The sequence below is a fragment of the Sus scrofa genome, chromosome 18, assembly GCF_054392235.1.
Source record: "Sus scrofa isolate SSC_HxYL_T2T_F1_AM1 chromosome 18, Sscrofa_HxYL_maternal_Yorkshire_Landrace_v2.0, whole genome shotgun sequence".
Lineage (NCBI taxonomy): Eukaryota > Metazoa > Chordata > Mammalia > Artiodactyla > Suidae > Sus > Sus scrofa.
Window position 1 is genome coordinate 41,512,822 of NC_139400.1, and position 26,389 is coordinate 41,539,210.

Consider the following 26,389-nt stretch of genomic DNA (forward strand, 5'->3'; position numbering starts at 1 on the left):
TACTGATCTCTGATATTACAGGTAGAGAGAGCAACACCAAGAAGAAGTCAGTAAGGTGATATCACTGATGAACGGTTCTTCTTGGCATGGAAAAGAAAAACAATTGTAGAGACAATAACAAGTGGAAACAAAACATAAGATATTCATTTTTAAATCTTGTACAAAATCATGTTTGACTTCAGTTTGAGGGGTAATAATATCAAGTCATGTTTAACTACAAATATAGGGACGTATATTAACGTGCCCTTGTTTTAATAGTCATATACCCAGGAAAAGTTCATTCAAACATAAAAGTGACCAGGAAGATTAATCCCTTATCAGTCGATTCATTTGCAATGATTTTCTCCCATTCTGTGGGTTGCCTTTTCATTTTGTTTAGGATTTGCTTTGCTGTGCAGAAACTTTTAAGTTTAATTAGGTCCCATTTGTTTATTTTTGTTTTTACTGTCATTACTCTAAGAGGTGGATCTGAGAAAATGTTGCTGTGGTTTATGTCAGAAAGTGTTTGGCCTATATTTTCCTCTAAGAGTTTTATAGTGTCTGGTGTTATAGCGAGGTTTTTAATCCATTCTGAGTTTATTTTTCTGTATGGTGTTAGGGAGTGTTCTAATTTCATTCTTTTCCATGTAGCTGTCCAGTTTTCCCAGCAACACTTATTGAACAAGCTGTCCTTTCTCCACTGTATATTCTTGCCTCCTTTGTCATAAATTAGTTGGCTGTAGGTGCATGGGTTTAATTCTTGGCTTTCTATCCTGTTCCACTGATCTATATTTCTGTCTTTGTGCCAGTACCATACAGTTTTGATGATTGCTGCTTTGTAGTATAGTCTGAAGTCTGGGAGCCTGATTCCTCCAACTCCATCTTTCTTTTTCAGGATGTCTTTGGCTATTCTGGGTCTTTTGTGGTTCCAAACAAACTTTAAAATGTTTTCTTCGAGTTCTGTGAAAAATGTCCTTGATAATTTGATAGGGATTGCATTGAATCTGTAGATTGCCTTGGGTTGTATAGTAATTTTGATATTAACTCTTCCAATCCAAGAGCATGATATCTTTTTCCATCTATTTGTATCATCTTTGATTTCTTTAGAGAAGAGCTAATACCTATCCTTCTGAAACTATTTCAAAAAATTGCAGAGGAAGGGATACTCCCAAACTCATTCTATGAGGCCACCATCACCCTGATACCAAAACCAGACAAAGATACCACAAAAAAAGAAAACTACAGGCCAATTTCACTAATGAACACAGTGAGCAAAAATCCTCAACAAAATACTAGCAAACTGCGTCCAATAATACATCAAAAGGATTGTACATCATGATCAAGTGGGATTTATCCCAGGGATGCAAGGGTTCTTCAATATCCACAAATATATCAGTGTGATACACCACATTAACAAACTGAAGAATAAAAACCATATGATCCTTCAATAGACATAGAAAAAGTCTTTGACAAAATCCAACACCCATTTCTGATTAAAAAAAAAAAAAAAACCCTTCAGAAAGTGGGCATAGAAGGAACCTACCTCAACTTATTATGTTGGGCCAAATATTACAAACCCACAGCTAACATCATTCTCAATGGTGAAAAGCTGAAAGAATTCCCACTGAGATCAGGAATGAGACAAGGATGTCCACTCTTGCCACTACTATTCAACATAGTTTTGGAAGTCCTAGCCACAGCAATCAGAGAGGTAAAAGAGATAAAAGGAATCCAAATTGGAAAGGAAAAAATAAAACTATCACCATTCGCAGATGACAAGATACTATATCTAGAGAATCCTAAAGATGCTACCAGAAAACTGTTAGAGCTCATCCATGAATTTGGCAAAGTCTCAGGATACAAAATTAATACACAGAAATCAACGGCATTTCTATATACTAACAATGAAAGATCAGAAAGAGAAATGAGGGACGCAATCCCATTTACCATAGCATCCAAAATAATAAAATACCTAGGAGTAAACCTACCTAAAGACACAAAAGACCTGTACTCTGAAAACTATAAGACACTGATGACAAAGAAAAATTTAAACACAAAAGTGATTTTTATTTTACCTCTGAGGCAAGGTTAAGGAGAAAATTTGTTATCTTGGCTTGTGCTGCATACAACAAGCACCAAGGAAAAAGTATCTGAATTATAAACAACATAAACTGTGGAGGCTTAACCACATGGCATGTAGAAACTCCAAAGTCTGGCAGTGTAAAGAGCATAGGCCAGGATCCCAGGGGGGTAAAGGTTGGCAAGAGGTTGGGGCAGGGGCAGATAGAGCTCATCCAGCTAGAAATATAGAGCATGAGAGTTTGGTTACTATGGAAATCTTAATGATAAGAAGGACTCAAGGTGAGGTTAATTCCACAGAGACATCTAGGTTAAAGCCCAAAAGCAGGCAGGGACCATGGTATTGCTATGAATCAAGGCAGGTCCATCTGGTTGGAAGCCAGACTCTAGCTCAAAGCTAGAAAGAGAGAAAGGAACAAGAAATGTGAGACTGACAAGTTCTAGAATGGCTGTCATGCTGCAGTCAAACATCCTGGACTCCAGATCAAGAATTTAGTCCCATATGGAAAACAGAAGCACAAATGAGTAATAAAGTCAGAAATATAGTTAAAGTCAGTTTCCAGAATCCATCCACTAGAAAGGATAAAGTTCTATCTGAGCCTTGCTAATTCATTCATTCATTCATTTATTTATTCAATACTTTATTCAACAAATCCATAATAAACACCTACCAAACACTGCTAGACATTGTTCATGGCCCTATAGATTCAACAGGGAAAAATAAGCATCATCTCTGTCCTTATAAAGAGCTTTGCTAGAAAGGCCTTGAGTAGTGGTGAATATATGTTTAAAAACTTCATCAAGACAAGGATATTGGACACTACCAATGCTAGCAAAACTGAACTGCCTGTACCTGTGAAAAATTCTGCTCCAGCCCACAGGCAGCCAGATTGATAGGAAGAAAAGAAACACGGTTCTACCACCCTATAAAAAGATATTAAGTAATAAATTGAGGCCAAGGCAATGATGATGATGATGATGATGATGCATATTGATATAATTGTTTCATGATCCAACCAAGAGACTGAGCCAAAATCACACCATTTATTTATTTGTGGCTTTTTTTTTTAGGCCATGCCTGTAGCAAATGGAAGTTTCCAGGCTAGGGATCAAATAGGAGCTGCAGCTGCTGGCTTATGCCACAGCTACAGCAGCTCAAGATCCAAACCATATCTGTGACCTATACCACAGCTCATGGCAACAGTGGATCCTTAACCCACTGAGCAAGGCCAGGGATCGAACCCGCAACTTCGTGGTTACTAATTGGATTTGTTTCCACTGCACCACAACAGGAACTCCATACCATTTACTTAAACACAAAGAGATAAATATAAAAGAATTGCTATATTCACTAATTTGCTGTATTTTTTGGATATCACAAATAAGTGATATCATACAGTATATGACTTTCAACAAACTAGTGAATATAACAAAAAGGAAGCAGACTCACAGATATAGAGAACAACTAGTGGTTACCAGTGGGGAGATGAAAGAGGAAAGGGGCAATAAAGGAGTAGGAAATTAAGAGGTACAAACTATTATGTATAAAATAAGCTATAAGGACATATTGTACAACATGGGGAGTACAGACAACACTTTATAATAACTACAAATGGCATATAACCTTTTAAAAATGTGAATCACTGTATTGGATGCCTGTAGCTTATATAATATCATACAGCAACTACACTGCAACAAAAATTGTTAGTTTAGTAAAAGTTTTTAATTAACTACTAAAAAGACAAAAAGAGGACTCTAAGATACCACATAGATAGTAACTGCAAGAGGCAACTGCCATCACCAAGTTTTGTGGAATAAAGTGATAAAACTAGTATTATTAACGGAAGCCAGAAGACAGACCCCATGTGCTGAAAATCAGACTTCTGAGAAGGGGGGAATACTAAAATAGTTCTAGGTCCCTGAGTTCAGAGGTAAAAGACATCCCAGACATGGGGAAAAGGTAGCCTAGATCTCTGGGAGGGGGTCCCAGACCTCTGAAGATGGGGATCTGGCTAGCTGGTACTGGAGTTTCTAAAGGTGGCTTTACAGCTGTTGAAAAAAAACTGCAAACTGGACTCAACTGCTGTTATTGGAACAAACTTCTGCTACAGGGGTGAAGAAGTACTGCTGGGGTGATGATGCTCATGGAAAAAGAAAGCCAACAGAAAACAGATAGGAAGACAAACAGAAAACAAGAGAAAAGAGAAAGAAATATGTTCCATATACTTCTTCCTGCTTCTAGTCTCATTCTTTAGCACCCCCACTGACAGAATTAAACCAAATGACAAAACAGAAGTGTGATTTGCAGACACCTAGTCCCAGTACCAAAAAGCAAAATACAGGAGAGTAAGTTTGAAACTGAGAGATGATAGTTTAATAACCATCCCAGCAATCTAGGGTAAATGCTTTACTTTTTTGAGACATAGTATATCAGATAATGACAATAATGCCTACCACAAGAAGTTTTGAGAATTAGACAAATATATATATATATATATATATATATATATATACACACACATAAAGCTATATATATACATAAAGCTATATATATATAAAGCTATATATATATAAAGCTTTTCATATAGCACCTGACAAATAAAATGCACTATTTCACAACAGTTAATGGTTTTTGCTCCTAATTCATCCTCCCAAGTACCTCTGCCACCACCGGTGCCTTCCTTAAACAACTACTTTGTAAGACTCCATGTGTGGCCTAATCTATTGCCAGACTATATCTCAGCAGGAAAAGTCTATTTATAAGGCCTCAATCAATCGGGATCTCTTCTAGGTTGGGGATGATATTTGGCTATTGTCTTTTCCCTTTCATTCCTCCCTGTCATCCTGAAAATCTGGCAAAAAAAATATCACCTACACACTTTCTTGCACTTGCCACCATAAATCCAATAGATTGGCTTTCCATTAAAATACATTCAAGTTCCTTCTTTCCACCCTGTGAACAGTTCTAGGAATATTTCAAACTTTATCCAACACCTTTCACCCTAAAGAACTGTGTTTAATACCTTGTAGCCTGGGAGGATCACATGTCCAAAACGCAGACATAGAAATTCACTACTATCTTCCTGATGTTCTCCATCAGCCATTTTCCTCAACAACATTGCAGACAACAGAGACCTGAGGCCTAGAAAGGAGAGTCATTAAAAGTAGGGTAATATCAGATGCTTTCTGGCACATTTTAGAGGCAAGAGCCATCATTCCACAAATGGGAAATAAAAGCCAACTCCTACAAAAAAAAAAAAAAATACAGCTTTTTCTGGAGTTCCCACTGTGGTACAATGGCTTAAGGATCCAGGGTTGTCTCTGCAGAGGTGCGGGTTTGATCCCCAGCCCTGTGCAGTGGGTTAAGTATCCAGTGTTGCTGCAGCTGTGGCAAAGGTCACAACAGCAGCTGGGATTCAATCCCTGTCTCAGAAACTTCCATATACTGTGGGTGCAGCTGAAAATTATGGGCTCCTAATAGCTCATTCACTTCCTGACCATGGCTCATATGGTTCTACCTTTATTAATTATAAGACTTTGGGACATTTTCTTAAATCTCTAAGCATTTAATTCCTTGTAAGGTGGAATCCCTAAAATTATCTTACAATTCTGTTGTAGGAATTAGATAATACAAGTTCAAGAAGAGGGAAGAAATGGAGAGTTGTTTAGTTGGTATAGGGTTTAAGTTTTGCAAGATGAAAAAGTCCCTGAAATCTGTTGCACAATAATGTGAATGCAGTTAACACTACTGAACTATACACTTAAATGGTTACAATGGTAACTTCTATGTTCTGTGTTTTTTACAATTTTTTAAAAAAGTTTATTGAATGAACGAATAAAAAGTTCCTATCATATGCATAGGCACACACACACACACACAACACACATAAATACACACCAGAACACAGGTTCATCACAATGCCTGGCACATCATAAGCATTCAAATATCTATGAGGTTCTGCCTCTTTTGCCTTTGAGTCTCCCAGCAATCACGTGACTTCAGCCCCACCTGCATGAATTCTTAATGTTTCTTCCTCTGAACACTATGTGGACTTAATCACATTCTGTCCAGTGCTACTCCTTAATAGTTCAGTTTGGGCATGCTTTATCTTGCCAAATAGATTGTCAGCTCCTATAGAGCAGAGACTATATCTTATATTTCTTTTATGTTCTCCTTCACATCCAGTGCAATCTTTGCATTAACTGTTGGCTGAGATTCTACTTCAAATTAGACAGACCTTCCCAGATTCAAAACATTCTAGTTGCCCCTGTTTGCTCTTGTTCTTCCACTCATCATCAATCAACATTTATTTATTGACCTGTTAATTTATATAAATATCACTACAGGAAGAGTAGGGAAGAGCAATTGATGGGTAAGATAGTACAAAATTTAAATTATATACAAGATATTATTACTGTCCCCAAAAGGCTTATAATCTATTTGCACAGACAAAGCAAACATAAAGAGATTGTTAAAACTATAAGGAAAAAACTGATAAGTGTCCACTGGACAAAGCAAATATTCAAGAAGCCATGGATACCACAGGGAAAATTTAAAAAGAGAGGAGCTTTAAAAAAAACACAAGCACTATAGCATATATTCTTTAGAGTTAAGATGATTCTTCAGGGAAAAAAAATGTATCTGCCTACTAGCTCTAATTTTGAGATAAAATTATTACATATTTTCAAGATAATATTAATAAAAACAACAACATTATTTCCGGCATTGCAGTAGACTCTATATACCATCACCAATTCTAAAGAAAAGAAGGAAGTATAATCATTATTTATACACAAAGAAACAATGTGAAAGATATTCAGTTACTTCTCTATGGATACAGAGATAGTAAGTATTGGACTTGAACATATCTGTCTGACTCCAAAGCATGAATTCTTCCCACTATATGACTCATTCATTCATTAAATATTTACTGAGCAAGTATTGTGCTGAAGATAAAAAAACTAAATAAAAAATGATGTCTTCCTTCAAGTAGTTCTGGTCTGGTAAGGAGGCAGTTATAAAAAGAGACCATTTCAACAAAATGTGAGGAGTCAAAGAACAAAGATATGTAAAGGAAGTTATGAAGCATGTAAGAAGAAAATCTAACCTATCCTTGAAAGTCCTGGAAGATTTCCTCGAGGGCTGAAATTCTTTATTAAGTCTTAGGAACAAAATAAATAATAATAGCTTACATTTGTGTACCTACTAGGCAGGTACTATTACTAGCCCTGATTTACAGGTGAGAAAATTGATGCACAGAGAAGTGAGCAACTTAACTAGTTTATAAATAAGTGGTAGAGTTAGAATATGTTCCCATTTTATCATAATCCCTATAGTATGCTATATATGACTAGGAGTTTGCCAGAAAAGTGGACTGAAGAGGAACATTTTTTGCAAAAGGAAAACTGAAAGCAAGTTATAAGGCAAGAGACTGCACTATATGGGGCCATGTGAGAAGTATATTACTGCTAAAACAGGAAATAACAAGAGAAGAAATTAGAGACCAGACCACAAAAGATCTTGTATAACATGCCAGGTTCTTAGAATTGATCCTATAAACTATGGAGGATATCTTCAGATTTGTACATAATAAGTGATTATTCAAGCTATTTGGAATATAAATATGAGTTTAGAGAGAAGGAAGTCCATTAAGAGACAGTTATTATTATCATATTATTATTGTTGTTGCTGTTATTGTAAGAAAACGAATAACATAAATATACTCTAACAATCTTTAAGTGTTCAGTACAGTACGGAGACCATTTTAATATGCAGCAGAGAAAGAATGAGAACCTGAATTTGGGTAGAGAGAACAAGATGGAAAACTAAGAACTAAGACATGTCTAGATGGCAAAATAAGCAGAACTTGTTGATGACCTGGATATGTCTACCTCCCTGCCCATCAGACTTTCCTGTTTTAAGTAATTTATTCAGGAAAAGAGAAAGCATAAATGTATGCATTTGTCCTTTCTGATCTGGTTATGCATGGTGCTAGGCACAGCAGCATTAAAACTGAATAAGACACGCTTACCTAGAAGGGTGTCTAGAAGAACCTATAGTCTAGAGTGGGGATGAAAAACAAGACAAGTGCAATAAAGGGTCATGTTGTTATTAAAGAAACAGGAACAACATGCCCTGGGGACCCGAGGGAGGAGTACTTAGCCCTAACATGGGGAGATCAAAGAAGGGTTGAAGGAAGAGATGCCCCAAACTGAATCTGAATAAACTAGCAAACACTTTCAGTGGATCATGTATTGCTTGAGGTGAATGTTTCTCTAGTGCAGTGTGACAGGAACACAACAGAACAAATAGTTTCAATAAATTATGTATAGGAGGAGACCCCCATATTTATCCCATCCCCAAGGTAAATATGTGGGCTCCTGATGGTATCAAAGTAGAGCAAGAATTCGTGATCTGGTGGTTCCTCCATTAAAACACAAAAACAGGAGTTCCCAATGTGGCACAACAGAATGGACAGCGGCATCTCTACAGTGCTAGGAGGCAGGTTTAATCTCTGGCTCACCACGGTGGGTTAAAAGATCCAGGGTTGCTGCAGTTGCAGCATAGGTCATAACTGCAGCTTGGATCTGATCCCTGGCCTAGGAACTCTATATGCCACAGGGCAGCCAAAAAGATAACACACACACACACACACACACACACACACACCAAAAAAAAAAAAAAAAAAAAACACAAGATGGAAAGTGAGGTCACAAAAAGATGAAGGTGGGAGACAAGATAGTGATCTGCAATAAAACTACAAGGAGTGCTGTGGTTTTATAATGCTCTCTGGCATCACATTTCATCTAGCCCCACCTTGAGACACAGTTAGAGCTCAACATGCTTGGAAAAGTATATGAGCTTCACAGTGTTCTACCCTAAACTCTAGTATATCCTTTAATTGTAGGATGTCATCTTGAGATTCACAGTCAGGGGTATGTGTATCAGGCAGTTCCAACTGCTCTTCTAAAGGACTCTAAATTACCTCATAATAGCATATTTAAAAGCCTCACTGCCTCAGTTACAAATATTGGTCTCTGTGAAGAAAAGTACCTTTTTTGACAAGTGTGTTTATACAGATATTATTTTCTTTCTAAATGCAACGCCCAATGCCAAGAAAGCAATTTTTTATGAATATAAACTCTCAGACTTGAAAAAGAACATCTTCATTTAACCTGTTTAATATATAACATCTATTCAAACAATTTCTAACTCTCAAGTATCTTTCTGGAAATGGCTATTTATTCCCTCTAAAGTCAAATTTCTACTGCTGTTCCTAACAATTAAATAAGGAAAAGGGAAATTCAGTTAATGAAACTGATCACAGACTTTTCAGTTCATTAAACATACTGTCGTCAACATAACAGCACAAGCTATAAATCTAGTTCTTTGATTGTGAATTACCTCAATATTCTTTATAGGGAGGCTTAAGGGTATCTTAAGAAAAATAAAGTAATTTACCTAGTGAAAAAAAATGTCTATTAAAGTCATTTTAATTAGATGTACACATTAATCATGAAATTGTACAGAATAATTACAGTGACATTTCTCCACTTATTATAATGAAATATAATGAGAATAGTTAGAATATAAACAGATCAGAGAATACGAAGGTCACTGTTATATGGTATAACCTTAGCATGATTTAGCAAACATTGTATTTCCCAGTATAAAATAACAGGTTCTCATTACATGATGACTTATTTGGAATTGGGAAAACCAAAAACTGTTTATTTCTCACAACCAGCCATCTCTAGTGCAATCCCCACACCCAAGAGTATCAAAATCTCAGATCAAATGCCAAAATCTCTGATCATATGCCAAAATGAATACAGATGGTTATAGAGCTTTCACATATTCAGTCTCTGAGAAAAAATAAGTGGGAGTTACGACAGAAGACAGTAGGCTAAGGGCTAAGGAGTCCTGCTTTTTCATAATAACGGAAAGTTTATTCATCCCATTGTACTTCTACAATTGCCCAATGGGAAAATAAAGTGCTTAAAGTTTCAACTGGGAAAGATGACTCACTCTGCAACTTGCTAAACAGTTTATGAGAATTTACAATGCTTGTGGATTGCTGCTTGTGTCTTGTGTGCCGGGCAATGGTCAGGATGAAACAAGGCAAAAGAGTTTAAAAATGGAAAATAAAAATCTACGGTAGTCATAAATAAAAATGACAATGGATGTATCATAAACCTTTACACAAACAACTTTAGCATATGGTGTATATATCTCAAGTAATATAAATGCAAAAGAAAAAGCCTTTAGCACAAATTGACCTGCTTCAACACTGGAAAAATACAAATTAACAAAAAAAGAAATTCAAAGGGAAATTAATGGATCTCATAAATGTCTCAAGGGTGAAAATACTGCTTTCTCCCAACATAGAAAAGAAACAATTTCTGATAATAAATTCTACCAGATATTTTAGTGATGGTGTTATTTCTATTGCTTTTAAAAACATATTTTAATTGTCCTACAGATTTCCTTCAGCATACAAAAAGAAAGCAGAGACCTGGGATGTAGCCAAGGTAGCAGAGTAGAAGCCCCTGGGCTCACCTCCTCCCACAGGCACACCAAAATGACAACTATTCACTGAACAACTATCTATGAGAATGGCCTGAAGACTAGCTGAAAAGATTTTCCACAACTAAAGATATAAAAAAGGAACCATAATGAAATGGGTAGGAGGGGCAGAGGCACAATATAATCAAGACCCACACCCCAAGATTCCCATTGTGGCTCAGTGGTTACAAACCCAACTAGTATCCATGAGGATGTGGGTTCAATCCCTGGCCTTCCTCAGTGGGTTAAGGATCTGGCATTGCCATGAGCTAAGGTGTAGATGGTAGATATGGCTCAGATCTGGTGTTGCTATGGCTGTGGTGTAGGCTGGCACCTGCAGCTCTGATTTAACCAGCCTGGGAACTTCCATATGCCACGGGTGAAGCCCTAAAAATAAAAGACAAAAAATAAAATAAATAAATAAGGACCCACAAATGGGAAGATAATCATGATTGCGGAGCCGTCCCAAGAAACAAGGGGTCTGAGCTCCCTATCAGGCTCCTCAGCTTGGGGATGTGGCACCAGGAAGACAAGCCCCCAGAACATCTGGCTTTTAAGTCCAGCAGGGTTTGTATACAGGATAGCCAGAAGGCTGTTGGAAATGAGATTCCAGGCACACATGCTCCAAGTCCCAGCACAGAGACCATACTTTGAAAGCAACCTAGGTTAGGACAATTGCTAATCTTAGAAAGCCTCCTAGGCAGGCAGAAGACAACTGGGACTACCCCCCCAGGATATAGACCCTGGTGGCAGCCAATTTGGGGAATCTGATTTACAAAGAGGACACTGATGCTGCTATGCATCATTTTGCAGAACTCTCTCTAGCTTATCAGTGCCAGGGGCTTACTCTCCCACCAGTGGTCCAGTACCAGCCTCAGAACCCTTCCAGGTCATGGAGACAGCCATGCTGGTACCTAAGTGCCCACTGACAGATGAATGGATAAAGAAGATGTGGTATGCAACTAAATATTACTGTTATTTTTAAAAATATTGCCATTTGCAACAACATGGATGCACCTAGAGGGTATTACACTAAGTGAAATAACTCAGACAGTGAAAGACAAATACTGTAAGATTTCATTTACACATGGAATCTAAAACAAACAAACAGAAAACAGAAAAAGACACAGATACATAGAACAAACTGTTGGTTGCCACAGGTGAGGGAAGTGAGGAGAGATTAAGAGAGAAACTTCTAGTTATTAAATAAGTCACAGGGATATAATGTACGGCATGGGGAGTATAGTTAATAATATTGCAATAAATTTGTATGGTGACAGATGACAGCTACACTTATCATGGTGATCATTTTGTTTATGTACAAAAGTACTGACTCACTCACTATTGCACACCTGAAACTAATATAACACTAAGTCAATTATACTTCAATAAAAATTTTAACTAAAAAGAGAAATCAGAGACTCTACTTATCACAGAATATCCTCTAAATAGGCAACACTATTGCCATTCTGGAAGTATATGAAATATATACCAGCATATCCTACATGTCAACTGTTCCCTACAATGCTCTCTCACCAAACTGAAGTGAAAACACAAACAGGATTCAATAGAAACAGAAGTCAGGACAGCTTTTGCAGCTTCTCAAAGCATGATTTACAAAGGAATTCCCTGTCCCTGAGTCATGCAGGCTGATCCCTACTGGTAGCAATGATAATACTAATACGCTGGCTCCACTCATTTGATTTTATTTAAGTACCTCCAACTGATGTGTAATAAAATGAGGTTTTTTTAAAAAATTCTAATTAGGTCCCATTCCTTCCTTCCTTCCATTCTCCCACTTTCTCCCGTTCTCCATTTCTCCAGCTTGTCTTTTTTTTTTTTTTTTTTTTTTTTTTTTTTTTTTTTTTTTGTCCAACAGTTTAAATTAAAAAAAAAAAAGAGTGGTAGCAGGTCTACATTGAGTGATTCAGTACTTTTGAACATTAACAAAATGATCACCATAAATGCAGCTGCCATCTGTCACCATACAAAGTTATTACAATATTATTGACTATACTCCCCATGCTGTACATTATATCCCTGTGACTTATTTATTTAGACACTTCAATGGCTCCCCAATGTTCTTAGGTTAAAGTCTTATGTGCTCACAACATATGTTTTTATAATCAGACCCTTGCTTATCCCCCAACTGCCCTTGGCCTCACTGACTCTTCCAAAAATAGCCTGTTTTTGCTCTCATGAACTACAGTCAAGCTCTAAGGCCTTTGCACTTGCTGCCCTTTCATACTAGAAAAATCCTCCCTGCCATCTTCCTGCTTTTAACATGACTAAATCTTACTCGATTTAAAGGATTCATCTCAGATGTTAGTTCCTCCAGGATGCCTTCTACGCTACCTGCTTGGTGCTCCCATAGAAATTATCACCAACGCATGTTCACTTTTAGCTTCCCCAACACATCAGTACATAAATGTTGAAAAAAAATCTAAAAATTCAAATCACTTTGTTGCATGATTGGTTTGATTGCAGCACACGTGTATAAAGATCCAAGATAAGTCACAACAAACCAAGCTGCTCAGCTTTGCATCCCTCATTTAAGTGCTTGCACACACATAAACTGGGCAATTTTAACTTTATACTATTAAGGGTTGATAGGGACTCTGACATCATCAAAGCCAAATCCTACAAATTAAAAAAATATATGGGTTTATATTTTCCAGAAAACCAAGGTTTGAGTTTGCTAAGTGATCTCTCTAGTTTTATTAATATAGAAATCAACATTTATTATTTCAGGGTCATCTCAGCTGTCTGAAAATTGATCAACTGTTTCCTTTTCACAGTGATTAAGAACTGCCTGGTTAAGAGAGGGTAGGGAATTGCACGGTTCTAACGTACTTAATGTTATCTGACTCTAAACAAATGTGATAAGTGAAAGCAAATTCAATCAAAAGAAACATTACCACTTTCTTGATGATTAACATGAAGCCAGTTATCTAATGGAAAAAAAAATTAAACCCATTTAAAGTGACTCAAAACTTAGGAGTTCATAATGTTAAAGCTTACCTCTAAGTCAGTCATCACCAATATAAACTTTGTATTTGTCCAATTTAGAAGAATCTCTTGGATAAGAAATCTAAGGTTAACTTTCAAAAACAGTATCTCAGCTTTGGTTTTGACTGTGATGGGTAGAGAAGGGGGTAAAAATGAATATTCTCTGTTTCCTTAATGGTCCACAGTAAGCACAGTTCTAATTAATTTTGCATGTAGCAAAAGCCATAGTCCACAATGACTCATCTTCCCAGCTGCTATTATACATCCTATGTGGCTGAGTACAGAATAGCGTGATACGTTACAAAGTAGAGTTGGTACTAGATGCTCCACCTAGATTTCTTCCTCAGGATTAAGGGATCCTTCCCTAGTTGTTGGGAATACCAACTGCTGACAGCTCACAGCTGCATGCCTCACAGAGAAATGCCCTTAGCCACGAGGAATTTCCTCACTTAAAATTAAGCCCTCTCCCATGGGAGAATCTACAGTCAACGAGCCACTCCAAATGAAAACGTACTTGCTTCAGTTTTGAATATCTCTGAGGGTCATCCCATCTCCAGAGCTCCCTAAAGGCTCTGATGCCTTGGTTGCCTTGAGGGTCAGCTACTCCCTCCTACTGATTCTCCTTTTCTCATTTCCTTACAGGTGCATTTCTGGAGAGCACTTCTCAAAAAACCTTCTACATGCAACTCTTATCTCAGAATCTACGTCCAGGCAGCCTAATAATAACTATGAAAGGCAAATTCACCATTATAGAGTAATTTTGCTGACTTTATAGGGAACTGGTCTTGATATCAGTCTTGGTCTTCTGTTAGAGATGTCAACCTACTGATTGAGACAAGATGAGATCGAAAACTTAACCCATCACTAACTGACTCCAGTTCCCATTTAATTGCAACAAAATTTAGGGACCAAGTCATTGGTATTGCAGGTTATATGGTTTTGAACAATTTTAATGTTCAGCAAAAATTATTGGATAATTTTATGATCACCCAATTATAAAAGAAGAAATATTCTAGATGAAATTCTAATTGAAAGAGCACAAGGAGAAAAGGAGAATAAAAATGATTTGTCTACAACAGATCACTATTTTCTCAAAGATATGGGAAACGTCCTTTGTTAGACTTATAAAGACTTAGGCCTTTCATGCTCAAAATATAAAAGAATTATTAGAGATTAGCATCCACTTTATATGTTCTCAATCACTCTCTTAAAATCTCCTTAGGAAATGAATGAAAAGTTGTCATGGGATCAACTTATTCTTTTATTTTAATTCAAAGGATATGAGAAAAAATATAAGTTTTAAAGTCCTGGAGTTCCCGTCGTGGTGCAGTGGTTAGCGAATCCGACTAGGAACCATGAGGTTGCGGGTTCGGTCCCTGCCCTTGCTCAGTGGGTTGACGATCTGGCGTTGCTGTGAGCTGTGGTGTAGGTTGCAGACACGGCTCGGATCCCGCGTTGCTGTGGCTCTGGCGTAGGCCGGTGGCTACAGCTCCGATTCAACCCCTAGCCTGGGAACCTCCATATGCCGCGGGAGCGGCCCAAGAAATAGCAACAACAACAACAACAACAACAAAAAAGACAAAAAAAAAAGTCCTTTTGTTTGTTTGTTTTGAGTTTTGTTGTTTTAGTACCACCATTTTGAAGAATAGAAATTAAATCAGTCGGTCTGCCTAACTGTAGTCTCATCTGCTTAGCTGATAGAAACACCTAAGTTTCTCTTCTAGAGCATATGGACACATAGAAAACTCCTAAATAGATATCAAGGTACAATAGCAAATGCTGATATGCCACCCTTTTAAGAAAATATAACATAGGTAGGCAGATAGATGATACATAGATAGATAGATAGATAGATAGATAGATAGATAGATAACTTACTTAGAAGTTGCCACACAGAAAAGAAGCCTTGCCTGCAAAAATGAATCTTCTGTTTCAAGTAGAAATTTTTCTCAAGTACAAATACATCACTAACTTGACTGGTTTCCTAGAACTGAATTATAAAGCCTTATTCCTGTTGGGGAAAGGAGGATGCAAAGGGAGGCAGGATCCATTCTTTTATATTTTCTGGGAAAGATAAAGTAGCATTGTGTCTTCCTCTTTCACTCCCAGTGAACTGAACCTAGACTAGTATCTCCAGATTTTTCTAAAGTTGTCTCTCAACATTCACAGGCAATTGGTTACGGGACCCAACACAGAAACCAAATCCAAGTATGCTCAAGTCCCGTAGAGGGCCCTCCGAATCCATGGGTACAGAACTAACAGATTCAGAACCAGCATATATGAACAATTGATTATACATTTATTGAAAGAAATCTTCTTTTAAGAGGACTTGCGCAGTCCAAAACTACATGTTGTTCAGGGATCAACTGAACTATGTACCTTTATGAGTAAAACTGTTTAAAATATTCTCATATATATAATGTATAAAATATATCCATTACTGTACTAGTAGGTACATTTCAAAACATATAATAATATAAGAATTATAAAGATAAAACAAAAAGTAAATTAAAACTTTTCATAACTTCAGTTTAATTGGAAATTTTATAATTTCAGTTTGTTAACTTAAATTGAATTTTCTGTCCAAAAATGTTTCCTGACATTAAAATATTCTTAATAATAATTTTAAAATAAAGATCAGTGCAATCAAATATACATAATTTTTTTCAAACTTAGCTTAACATGTATTGATGCTATGATTCAAAAGTCTGGCTCTAAATTCAATTATGTTTGTCGTAAGCTACAAAAGAAAATGCCACACAAAAATAAAGAGATCCAAATAGATGAGGTACATTATTGGCTTAATTATTAAATCATGATGTTCATTTTACCATCCTTTGAGTGATTAGTATTATATTCAACCCATGTTTTTTTTTCCAACAACCTGTGAAATTTAATTGAACTAAAACTAGATAGTATTATAGGCTCACCTACTTAACCAGAAAGACAAACACTACAGTAAACTATGACATGTTGAAAGTAAACTAATAAATATGAGCTCTATGGTTGACTGCCCCACTCTTCCTAGAATAGCTAAGAGACTCTTTAGAACATATGAGAACATATGGCTACTTGAAAAGTGGGCAGCATAAAGGCACCAGTGTTAAACCACATAGTACATATTAGTAAATTCATATTTCTTACTTTTCAGAGGAAATTAACTATAAAAATAATTTGAATATTTTCTTCCCAAACTCTCTGACAATCCAGGGAGAAAATCTCTCTGGCCTAAACAACTGATTCTAGGAAATTGTCTAGAAAACGAGACACCAAAAATTTAACCTATGTCTTTTTTCCATAAGTTTGCATCATTGATTTACAAGTTGAATTGCCTGTGAGTACCTATATCAATACTGCCATATACAATATAAAACACTATATATGTCATACATAATACTAACACTGAACATAAAAAATAAAGACATAATGTGAAAAGGAAATTCATATTTATTTACAGGTATAGTGATTTATGCATTAATAGTGAAGAAGCAGCAATGTGATTGCTTTATAGTAGCCTAGTGCAATTGATACAAGCGCTTCACAGTAGCCTAGACTATACACTAATGAATGAGTTGTTATAAAATTTTTATGGCATAGAGTGTTACGGTCAAATTCATAATTCAGTGTTGGAAACACTGTTATTTAAAACACACACACAAAAATGACTCATACCATTTTTGCTACAACACCACAACAGCAACAGAAGGTGGCTATGAAATTATAACAGTAGGAACAGTAACTACTACAGATTTTATACAGTTATAATTTAAAACTGTGTCTTTATATTTGTTTACAATTCTCTCAACTGCAAATGATGCCATGTAAGGTCTGAAAGTATATGTTTTTGCGTAAGTCTTTGAAATTTCAACTTTTTATAATAGATTTGTGTATACTTGTGGTATTAAATGATAAAAAGACTTGTATATACATGTATTTAATGCATTTATGACATACTTCTACTCACTCAAAAATTAAATCAAAATAGCTCATTTCCCAGGAAAGCACAATTTGAAATTTAGAATAAGAAGAAATACAAAAACTTAACTTTGGTCCAAGATTTAATCATCCAGAAATGGACAGTACAACAAATTGATATCAACATATCCATTAAAATCAGTCTGATTAATGGCAGGAAGAATTCTGTAGGTATTCTATAATAAATCCATTTTCGGGGCACATCACATTCAAAAGCTTGATTAAGCTTTATCTTGATCGTCAGATTATAAAGTTTGCTGGTCTAAATAAAATATACAGAAACTATTTTTAATCTGTTCACATTTGCCTTACATGATAGTTTATGAAACAGTATCAGTTACACAGGCTGATGAAAAAATGTGAACAATATTTACAATATACCATATATACTTACATATTTATAAATATTAAGAAATCATTAACAAAGCTTTTCTTTTCAGAAATAGGAAAAACGCCCATTTTTCTTCCAATTTGAAGTAAAAAAATACTAAGAATAAAGCCTTTGAAAAGATAAATAGCAGCATCTCAGAGACTCTTGAAACAAACTCTCATAATGAGCACCAGACAACAAACATAAGATCTAGATGTGATGGAAGGAGGAGATAAGAGAATGAATAATGTCAAGTTCAGAAAGAACCTTCAGGGACATCTAAGCCAATCATCCTCTTGAAGTCTGAATCTTTGCTACAACATCATGCAAAGTGTTCATTAAGCCAACCTGAGTTTACTGCTCACCGAGGCAGTCAATTCCCTCTTAGAACATTAGAAAGCATTCCCTTATATTGATCTAAAACATACCTCTCTATCTCTGTCACCCACTGGCCATCCAGTACAACTCCAATTCCTTCCCTTTAGGGCCTCTCCTATGGGATGAGCTATCAAAAATACTAGTTAGTCTCAATGAATCTTTTCATGTACATCCCAAAGTCTTTCAACTATGTTTTCAACAGATGATTCTAGTCTTACCATATCACAGTTCTAGTTAATATTCAGTTTGTTAGTGTTTCTCCGAAAGTGGGGAATCCATAAAGGAACCCATAAAAGAACAGTATGTAGCTAGACTTGGCCCAAATTAGAAAGAGCAAAGCTCAACCTTCCCTCCCCATTCCACTTACTACACACCTGCTCCTGCAGCCCAAGATTACACTCATTGTTTTCATAGCTATGTCACACATACTGATTCAAACTGAGCTTTATATTGATTAAAACTTTAGTCTCAGTTTGTCAAATAAAAATTGTCACTCACCATCTACCTTTACAAGGATAAAGTCATTGAACTTCAATACACTCTGAAAGGAATTTAGGGTATTGATTAGGAAGGAGGCTCTGGGAAAAGACTGGCCTTCAGATAGTTAGATATTTTCAAAAGATTTTTAGAGTCCAATTTCTTACATTTCTCATATCTAGAAAAGCACTAAAATCATTAACGGAGACATGTGCTCCTCATGACTAGCAGCAACTTTCTGCCAAAATGTGTACTTGACTGCACATATCCTCCTTTACCAAAATCATGTATATACTGACCTCTCTTCCTCTGTTCCCTTCAGAGCAATTCCTTGGAGCCATCTGAGAACTGTATCCCAGGCTATAATCCTCATTTTTGCCCCAAATAAAACTTAACTCAAAACTCTCACATTGTGAGCCTTTTTTAGTCAAGTTAATGTACTCAATAACTATGGAATGCTACCACAAGGATATTGCAATACTAGGAATAGTGTGAGAAATCAGTGAGATATAACTGAAAGCAGTAAGACCTACCTGAACCAAAGCCCCCACTTTACCCAGCTACAACTGTGTAGGCAAGAACACTTATTAGAACTACACAATTTTTATAACAGGATAACTATCTTGCTACTTGCTGGTCTCAATTCCTAAGCATATGGATGGGCCCTCAGCCAGCAATTTAGAATACCAGCACTCTAGGTTATCCAGTTCCTTTCCAAACACCTACTGAAAGAAAAAAATTTTTAGAGAAAATAGGTTCAAGGCCTGAAAAATTCAATCCATGCTTAATGTTGAATCACCAGAAAGCTACTTGTTAGGAACCAACTACATAAAATCCTTCTGATCACCTTCAGTGAGTTGTATTCAATGTTTTGTTCTAATCTTTAACAGAAGATTGTTGTTAAGAAGTAAGCATGTGGAAGTCACAACTGCATTATTATATTTTTAAACTGCCAATACTGTCCGTTTTGTTACTGAAGCCTTTTTACTGATGGGAAAGGCTTTGTTTTCTCTGTGGAGTGAGATGTTTCTACAATTTTAAAGATGAAAATCATGAGAATGTTATATAGATTTTTTAAAGTTTTCGAGAGATAAAGTCTATAAGAAATAATGAGAAAAAATGTCATTTGACACATGAACAAATAGCAAGAAATATTTGTATTTCCTGCTTCATCAGCAACTTATTTGAGGCCATGAGAGTAAGATGGATAACTCAAACTGGGTCTTATAAAATACCTATTATGAATTAAGTTAAAGATCATTATTCAGTTACCTCTATGCTTCCTCTTCCCAAATAATCAGACCAAATAACTTATCTTCCCCAATGACAAAGTTCCTAAGATCGGATGAACCTAAGAACTAGCTGGAGAACTTGTTTTAGAAACTTGCATCTTTAAATAAACTTTCCACGTAACTGGGATGCAAGTGAACTACATAATATGTTTTGAGAACGCTCTTCCAGGACCAATTTTTGGATCACTTAAATCAACTCTGTCACATATCCCTGGGCTCTCTGCTGTCTCTCTAGGTCCCTTTTAAAGCCTAGTGACCAAAGGTATGTTGAGTATTCTTACTAAGGATCCTACCAAAGCAGAGCAGATGAAAGGATTATTTCCTTGCTCTTACACAGCACACTACATCCACTTTAATATATCCTAGTGTTGTTGATAGGCATGCTCACAAAAGCAGTGCTTCATTTTGACAGTCAGATTGAGGTCAGCTACTTACTTTAACTCTCCTGAGAAATGAAAGCTTAAAGTGCATTAAAATGGGTATAAATCACAGTAAATGAAACTACAAAGAGCACTGTTTGGAACTTTTTCCTCAACTGAACTAGCTGCAATCATTGTTTTAAAAATATCTGGGAGTTCCCATTGTGTCTCAGGGGTAACGAACCCAATTAGTATCCTTGAGGACATGGGTTTGATACCTGGCCTAGCTCAGTGGGTTAAGGATCAAGTGTTGCCATTAGCTGCGGGATAGGTCACAAACATGGCCTGGATCTGGAGTTGCTGTGGCAGTAGCATAGGTTGGCAGCTGTAGCTCAGATTCGACCCCTAGCCAGGGAAATCCATATGCCACAAGTGCGGCCCTAAAAAGAAAAAAAAAAAAATCTATTCCACTTTTGAAATAAAGAATTTTCTTTTGAACAGAAAATCTGGCAACCTTCTTAAGTAAAACTATTCTTCCAGAAAGTAATTATTTATGAAAATTTTTAATTTAAATAATACCACTTTTAGAATATCTATAGGACCAGGAAACTGTTTTCATAAAAGACTCAGGGAAAAGATTTATAAACAATCAAAATATTGTTTATAAATATCTATAAACATTGCAAAATATTTACAAGTAAGAGTAAAGAAACTTAATTGTTGCTCTCCAGCTCACCATTTCATGGATAAATAAATCATTCCATAACATAGAAACTGATGTTATTTCATAACGTTCTCTACCTAGACTATCTACATGATTTAGCAAAAGAAACAAATTTAAAAACTAAAAGTGACCAATAACTTATAATATGTCAACTAAATATTCACAGTAAATGTCTACATAAAATGTTGAGATACTCATTTAAGTTTCCAAGATCAATCTAAAAGCTACCACTTCCAAGCTAATGCTTATCTATAAAAATTCTAGCCCTATACATTCTATCGTGTCTAAATCGACTTTAGATTTTAAAAAAAAGTATTTTTCAAAGAACAAGTTGAGATATCAAAGCAGAAATTCAGGGTCTGAAAAATGAGTGGTTTTACTCAGAAAATGGATAGCTTAGGAATTTTACAAGCCTTTAGATTCAAGAGTAATCAAGCTAAGACCAGTTGGGTCATGATTCACTCTCCTATGCTACTTGTAATTTTCTATCTGGTATGTTTTTCATTTTATACATTTCATGCTGTTTGTCTCTATGGTTACTTAATCAAAATGAGTACCCGGTCCATACACAGGAAGTACTATTTCCTTGTGAATTCCACATACTAAATTAATAACCTCTTATACTTTTGCAACGACTAGTTTACATTTCACCTCTAAGGAAAAAGTTTCAGAAGATTCTTTTGACTTTCTTTCTTTTTGAATTTCGTATATTATACAGACTTCAGTATTTCATGATAGTTGAGTTTGCCAACACATCACAATCTACGTTCTTTGACATATCATGCCTTTGCCCATCAGTAAGTGCTCTTCTGAGCCTCAGTCAGACATACCTTAGTTTTTAAAAAACACTTTTTTTGTCTGTATCAAATCTAAGTCAAAATCAATTGACAAAATTAGGTGAATACTAGTATTCATTCATTCATCAAACCAGGACCTGGAGAGAAGTACATAAACACCAACTCCTCGGTGACTCACCATGGTTAGGTTTCCTAAGCAACACTAGAGCATCTTATTTTAAAGAAAATTAAAATGTGGTTTGATACTATGTATATTCTCCACCTGAAAGCATGTATGCAATAATTAGGAGTATAGACCTTAGACTTTCTGGGTTCATATCATGAATCTAACATTGACTTGTTATGGACAAATTACTTAACAATGCCTCAGTTTCCTCACTGTAACAGGATTATTTTAAAGAAAAAAAAGAGATTTACATTTTTAATGTGTGGAATAGTTCCTGACCCTATCTAAGCATTGGTTAAATATCAATCAATCAGTCTTACCCCATGTAGCATGAAACCATGGCTTCTAAGAAAAAATTTTTTATGAGAAATATTTTTCCACCCTCCCATGAGGCAAGATAATCCTGACTTTAAATTTCCTTGTATAGCACTTAAATATTAGCCGATCAGCTAGTCTCATATCTATGAGAGTTCTAGGCACTAACCATATTGGGCATTTTATGTATCACTTCATTTAATCTACTGTGGGAATCCTACAAAGATTGGCAATTTTCTCATTACAGATGAGAAAACTCTAGTTTTGAGAAGATAGATAATTTGCACAAATTCACTGAGTTAGTGGCAGAAATGGGCCAACTGAAGACATCTCCTAAGCCAATGTTTTTAATCAGTCCATCACCATGGATAGAGCACTAGAAAAAAAGATAATTTCACAACTTTTCAAAACTAAAAATTTGTCCCATCCAAGTATTCTTAGCCACATCCTGGAAGCCCAGCAATGTAAAATTTGAATACATCAGTGCCTGAGCATGTGTTTCCTGCTTCCTAGAAGCCATGGGCTTATGTGTGTGATTGATCCCCACGGTTTACTAAGGTTCATCAGTGGAAATCAAGGCTACATCGGCAATGGCCTCTAGGTGGTATCTGGAATCACGTCAAAAATGACCTTCTGAAGCTTCCCCATACATGTTTGTAAAATACTGGCACCAGAGTATTTAGTCTTAGCAGCTACATAGTTCTGGAAAGTCCAACTTATCAACCTATTAGCCTAATGATTAGTTAGCTCTAATGTAACAGTCTCAAGGATGAATGTCCTATTATTGATAGGAAACACTGACTAGCTCTGAGTGGGTCTTTTCAAATTGTGAAACTCCAATAAAATGTCTCCACTCACTTGGCTTGGCTCAATTGCTAATGAAGAAGTCTGGATTTTATGAACTCCCTGACCAAAAGCAGTCAGTACAAAATCTTAATGTCAGCCTATCCTGTCTTTGCTGACAGATCCCAGAAGGGCCTACCAATGACTCACTTTCACCAGTTAAAAAATAAGCAGAAGCCACTTCTTTGTTCCTCTCTGAAACAACTGACTTGGGAAGTTTGGCCCTCTACCACTCAGATAAGTGTCTAAAATAATGTTCTTTGTCTCTGAGTATCACTGGCTACCAGTGATCTCTGTTTCAGTGAAGAAGGGTGTAATTTTAGATTCTCCTGAACCGAAAGACTAAATTCTGGATTTGATAACACTAGATACTTAATGCCAAAAGAAGAACCATGCAGAAGGCTGCAGAAGCATTCAGACAGCTTAGGAGGGAAATGGAATGTGGAACTGCTTCAGAAGAGTTGTGGTTCATGTTGCTACCAGACATGCTGAGAGGCAGAACTTGTAGCTGGCAGATGCTCAACACAGAATAAGCTGCTCATCTCTCTAGCACTGCTTAGAAAAGATCACCTCTTTTAGAAGAGGGACTATACATGTACAACATAGCAGTCATCATCCTGGTCAGTGATCTAGACAAAACATCTGAGTTACAGCATGAAAATCACAGTTCATTAAGATGGTTTGCAGGCACATCAAAAATTAAAAAAGCAGCTTCAGATCAAAGGAGTGGAGAGATTATTATATTCATTGTATTCCAGAAATCTGCTTCTACATCACTTAATTCTAGTAAACCCTGGGTTGACACTTCCAACTACAGTATAGATTATAAACTAATTAAAACCATTTATAGGACCCTTGACTTACAAGACTAACTTCAAATAGAAAAAAAAAAAAAAAAAAAAAAAAAAAAGGAGCTTTCAAAGCTATTTGGCAAAACAGGACTCCTTCATCCATTAGTATAAGCAAATGAGTTCTAAGTAGGGGTTGTAAGAATAACGTTTATCCTCTTCAAACAGCGAACCTTACTGAAGGCCAAAGAGGTAAGGTTAAAATCTTGGTACTATGCTCAACACTGAGTGGAATGCCATCTCTTAGGGGTAAGACAAAAAGTATTTCCTCTATCATGCAAGTTCTGCAATTAATTATCCCATAGCTATCAAGAATAATACATTCCTCTGATAACATACGTTCGATTATCATAATTCCCTTTTAGCAAAGCTTCTAATGCTGCCTTTTCTTTTGCCGCACTTTATAGAAAAAGCAACGCAGAGTTATAGATTAGCTGCTCTAATCAAAAAGAGAATTAAAAAGGAATTAGAGTTTGTTTTTTGGGTTTTCTTGGGGGTTCCCTAGAGATCATTTCAGCTGAATGATTTCTTAGAGCTATTCACTCATATCTAGACCCTCTCAATCTTATTTTCAAAACTCTTTGGACCCAATATAAAGAATCACTGTTATGATAATAACTGAATGGAGAATATGTTTTAAACATAAATATAACCACCAGTGGGTATGAAATAGTTAAGTAGTAAAATCCCATCAAGGCAACAAACAGCCTCAATACTAGGGAAGTGTTTTCTAGTCGTCTCCCAACTCACAGCCTAGGAAGCCTAAAATCGCCTCTGTATCCAAGAGTTCCACAGACACTTTCTGTTTACCATGTTTGTCTGCTGAACAGCACTTTCAAAATGGAGAGAAGCTACAGCCTGGAGACCCCATATTTCATGGATTTGATTAACAGTAAAGAGTAACAATAGTTAATATTTAAGGAGGGATTACTACATGCTAGTCAATAATTCCAGAAATTAACTCATTTAATCCTCATAATACACACCCCGTTTTATAGATGGATAAACTGAGTCTTAGAAAAGCTTACTAACTTGTCTATTGCCATACAGTTAGTAAGCAGCAAAGCCAGAATTGTAACCAAGGGGTCTAATGCCAGAAATCTAACTCTTAACCAGTAACCAGGGGAATAGAAATACAAGTAAAGGGGAATTGATAAATACAGAGCTCTGGCAACTTTCTGGTCACTTTAGAAACATTTCATTTAACCCTCACACAATACATTTTATAAAAGGAAAGTAAGTTTCAGAGAGATTGAATAACTACTCAAATGCCCAAAATTCGCAAGGAAAAGACTGATACTCCATACACTACATCACAGCACCTCTCCACAGATTAAAGACTACATGACAGAAATAAGAGCAGAAATATCTCACCTCGATTGGCATATCAGTGCTGTTATAAGAAAGTGACCATTGGAACCCGTCTGGCAGGGATACTGATAGGACACAAGGAAACCTGTAGATAACAACACAACCAGCTTAAGCAAGGAGGAAAGGATCTAAAACATTAGAGCACTGCAGTGTTGGGGGAGGAGAGGTGCATGTATGTGTGTGTACACCGTGTGTGTGCAGTTTCATTCTGTTTTCAACTTTTCCTTTTCTTTTTTTTCCTTGCTTTTTTAGAGGTATATGGTACATGGCGGTATAAGAGGTATATATGTAACCGTGGTATACGGAGGTTCCCAGGCTATAGATGGAATCAGAGGCATGGCTGCTGGCCCACACCATGGCCACAGCAACACAGGATCCAAGCCACATCTGGGACCTACACCACAGCTCGTGGCAACACCAGATCCTTAACCCATTGATCAGGGTCAGTGATCGAACCTACATCCTCATGGATATTAGTCGGGTTCATTTCCTCTAAACCACAATGAGAACTCCAAATTCTTTTATCTTGATGAAATCTTGAGTAGCTCTCAACTAGGGACAGTATCTCACCAAAGAGTGTCTGGTACCATGTGAGGGCAGTTGATTGTCTCCATGATTGGGAGATTCTGTTGGCATTTAGGGGCCATGGGGTAGAGATGTCAAACATCTTGCAGTATTATGTCTGCACAACTAAGTACTGTCCCACCAAAAAAAATCAAATTCTGATTGTCCAGCATTAAGAAGTACATAAAAGAAACCATTCACGTAACATCAAGAAAAAAACACCATCCAGGTAGACTTAATATTTGTACCCCAAGTGGACATCAGTAGTAAATGTGGA

At 36.4% G+C, this 26,389-nt stretch overlaps 1 long non-coding RNA gene across 1 annotated transcript in view; it reads right to left on the bottom strand.

Moving 5' to 3' along the window:
* The window catches only part of LOC110257539 (uncharacterized), a 744,583-nt gene that overhangs the window by 715,798 nt on the left and 2,396 nt on the right, over positions 1-26,389 (bottom strand). The window contains exon 2 of the long non-coding RNA XR_014834218.1: positions 25,552-25,633. This is a non-coding gene — a long non-coding RNA (uncharacterized LOC110257539). The remainder of the gene's footprint in view (positions 1-25,551; positions 25,634-26,389) is intronic.